Below are 4094 nucleotides of genomic sequence, written 5' to 3'. Positions count from 1 at the left end.
ATTGTCTCACTTATCCAGAAGGCCTGCTCCAGCTGGGGGCTCCACAGCCTTTGGTTCATAATTCATGTGCTTCCATTTGTTTGACTATTTGTCCCTGTGCTTTTCCAATCTTGGTCTCAACAATTCACACTCTTACAGTCCCTCCTCTTTCTAGGCAATTGAACTCCTAGAGCTCCACCTGGGGACTGGCCAGATAGAGAAGAATTTAATCAGACCAATAATCTGTAGTAAATTAGAAGCACCAATTAAATGTCTTCTGATGAAACAAAGCCTGGGACCAAATGTATTCCGTTAAAAATTCTCCCAGACATTAAAAAAAGAATTAGCATGAGCAGTTCTCAAATTATTCCACAAAATGGAAAGGAGAATCATTTTATAAATTCTTTTTACAGAGTGACAATTACACTGATAAATTAACTACACAGATATCCAAGAAAGAGAATTATAGACCAATTCTCCTTATGAAAATTGATGTAAAAAAATCTCAATAAAATGCTTACAAACTGTTCTAAAACACATCAAAAAGATTATATACCATGATCAAATTGGCTTTATTCCAGAGATTCAGGGATGGTTCAACATGCCTAAATCCATGAATATGATCCTCTATTTACACAGACTGGAAAATAAAAACCGCATGATTATCTCTTACATGCAGAAAAGTAGTTTGACAAAATCCAACATCCCACACTAGAGAATGTCCCCAAGGGAAACATTACCATCTCTGAGGAGTGGATGGGGGTGGGATAGGGAGAAGGGGAGGGAGGAGAAATGGGATTGGTATGTAAAATGAAAAGAAAAAAAAACTTTTTTAAAAGAAAAAAATCCAACATCCCTTCATGAAACAGGTCCTAGAGAACTAGGGACACAGGATACATACCTCAACATACTACAGGCAATTTTAGCAAGTCCACAGCCAATGTCAACCTAAATGAAGAGAAACACAAAGAAAGCATTCCCACTAAAATCAGGATCAAGACAAGGTTGTCCACTATCTCCACATCCCACTTGACACAGCACTTGATGTACTAGCTGGAGCAAAAAAACAACAGACTGAAATCAAGGGAATACAACTAAGGAAAGAAAGAAGTCAAACAGTCTTTATTTGCAGATTATACGATTTTATATATAAATGACACTAAAAACCCACCCAGAAACTTCCTCATCGATAAATACTTTATAAAGGTTTCAGGACACAAAATTAACAAACAAAAAAGCCAGTAGCTTTCCTATATACAAATGGCAAACAATGAGAAAGAAATACAAATACAAAGGATAAATAAATCAGGAAATAGTATCTTTCACAATACTGTCAGGAAATACACACACACACACACACACACACACACACACACACACACACACGTTTCAGGATAGCTCTAACCAAACAAGTGAAAGGTTTGTAAAATGCAAGATTTAAGAGTTTAAGAGTCTGAAGAAATATCCAAACACAATTCTTCACATAAACTGAAAAAAACTGTCAGCTTGTATGAAAACACAAAAATATAAGATATCCAAAACAATCTTCAAAAAAAAGAAAAAAGAAAAAATGCTGGCGGTACCACTGTTCAAGATTTTAAGTTATACTACAGAGATATAGTAATAAAAGCAGCATGGCATTTGGCATAAAAACAGACACATTGATGAATGGAACCGAACTGAAGACCCAGACATAAGTCCACACAACTATGTATACCTCATTTTTAGCAGGGGGATTGGGATCTGTGCCTGGTCTATGGGCAGGCTTCTGGGAACCTGGTGCCTGTGGTGTGATACCTTACAAAGCCTTGGTGCAGTGGGAAGGGGTTTGGACCTGCCTAGGCTCAATGTGCCGAGCTCTGCTGACTCCCCATGGGAGACCTCGATTTGGGGGATGTGGGGACTCAGGGTGGCTTGGGAAAGAGGGTTGGGGGTGGGAGGAAGGAGTAGGGGGAATCTATAGATAGTATGTGGAGAGAGTAGAAAATTTCTTAATAAAGAAAAATGAAAAAAATTGTTAACAGAAAAAAAAAATCCAAAAATCTGCTCTATAGAAAGAAGGCATCATCAACACATTGTGCTGGTAAAACTAGATGTAGAGTAATACCAGTACAACAACATTTATTACCCTGTACAAACTCAACTGTAAATGGATTAAGTACCTCAACATAAGACCAGATACCCTGATTCTTACAGAAGAGAAAATAGGGACACGTTTTAACTCAGTGGCACAGGAAATGGCTTGCTGAACACAACACACGTAGCATATGTACTAAGACCAACATTTCATACATGATACCATATGAAGTTACAAAACCTGTATATGAAGGACAGCACCATTTAGGCAAAGTTCAAACGTCTAGAATGAGCAAAGACATTTAACCATGATATACCTAATAGAGGGTTAGTTTCTAAAATATATGAAGAAAAACAATAAAAAAGCAACTGAACATCAAAAAAGGAAAGAAAAAATATATAACCCAATTTAAAAATGAGGTATGGAAATAAGCAGAGTCATTAAAATTTGAAACACAAGTTACTGAGAAACTCTGAAAGAAGTGTTCAACATTCTCAGTCATCAGGGAAATGCAAATTACAAGTACTTTGAGATTTTACCTCACATTTTTCAGAATGTGCAAGATCAATAAAATGAAAGACAGGTCATGCTGGCAAGGATACAGGAAAAAGGAACACTTGTTCACTGCTGGTGGGAATAAAACCTTGGACAACCACTATGGAAATCAGTATGGCAGTTCCCCAGGAAAGTGAGAATAAGTCTACCTCAAGACCCACTTGAGGTATACCCAAAGGATTTATCCTACTACAGAGATAATTGCTCATCCATGGCTACTGCTGCTCTGTTCATAGTAGCCCAGAATTAGAAACAGCCTACCAAAAGATGAATTGCTAATGCAAATGTGGTATGTTTATGCAATGTAAAGTAAATAAGATGTTAAAATCTAAAATTATGAAATTCACGGGTAAATAGATAGAGCTAAAGTGAAAATCCTCCTGAGAAGGTCAAATAGTGTATGTTTTCTCTTACATATAGTCGTTAGCTTTTAAGTCTATAATCAGCATGCTACATACAATCCATATAATTACAGAGTTAGGAAGCTAGGAAGGGACTAGGTGAGAGTAGAGAGAGAATAGAATGTGTTATGTTATGCTATGAAGAGACTAATAGGAATCTGGAGTAATAGGATTGTATTTTAAAAGGGAGCTGGAGAGATGGCTCAGAGGTTAAGAGCACCAACTGCTCTTCCAGAGGTCCTGAGTTCAATTCCCACCAACCACATGGTGGCTCACAACCATCTGTAATGAGATCTGGCGCCTTCTTCTGTATACATAATAAACAAATCTTTAAAAAAAGGAAGGAATAGAGGGGTAAACAATACAGTTTGGGGAGAGATAGCATTCACTACAGGCCATTTGAGAAGTCACATGGAAATCTACTACTACAGAGGCTTCCTAAAACATATGCATATATGAAAGGTAGTCACCAAAAAACAGGGACAATGATGAACCAAATGATCTCTTATGCCACCAAGTGAAACCTTAAGTGTCAGGAATGAATTACATCTAGCTGAATTGTTAGCTAAAGGGGCACTATGGAAAGCACCCCCCTCCCCAAATCTGATATTGCCAAGGCAATTAGTTGTTCTCCACACTGATGCCAACACATTATTGCTGAAGTGAACACTTAATTATCTCATTGAAGTTGATCAGGTGCCTAACTAGAGGTTTTACACCTAGTAACTAGTACTCAAGGAACTGGAAGCTACTCTGAACACTGCCAAAGGAGAAAGGTAACCATCAATGTAACCACAAACTCTGTGACATACAATAGTGACCTGCCTCCAAAATATGCTAGTGCATATTATGCTAAGAACTACTCAGTTTTAGAACAAACATTGTGAGAGCAACCAGCCAATCTCTAATTGGATTTAAGTCTCACTCCACAAAGTGGATTCCTTGTTTAAGATTGCTCAGACCAAAAACCTGAGACTAGATAGGCCATGGGCCTAAGGGAAAACCAAATACTATTTTTCTTCTAAAGGAACATAGGAATAAGATTATTCCTAGTGACACCCTCCTATACCCATAGATCAGTG

Source organism: Onychomys torridus, chromosome 14, assembly GCF_903995425.1.
Source record: "Onychomys torridus chromosome 14, mOncTor1.1, whole genome shotgun sequence".
In the NCBI taxonomy this organism is placed as follows: Eukaryota; Metazoa; Chordata; class Mammalia; order Rodentia; family Cricetidae; genus Onychomys; species Onychomys torridus.
The sequence above is the reverse complement of the archived record's forward strand: the minus strand, read 5'-3'. Positions refer to the sequence as shown.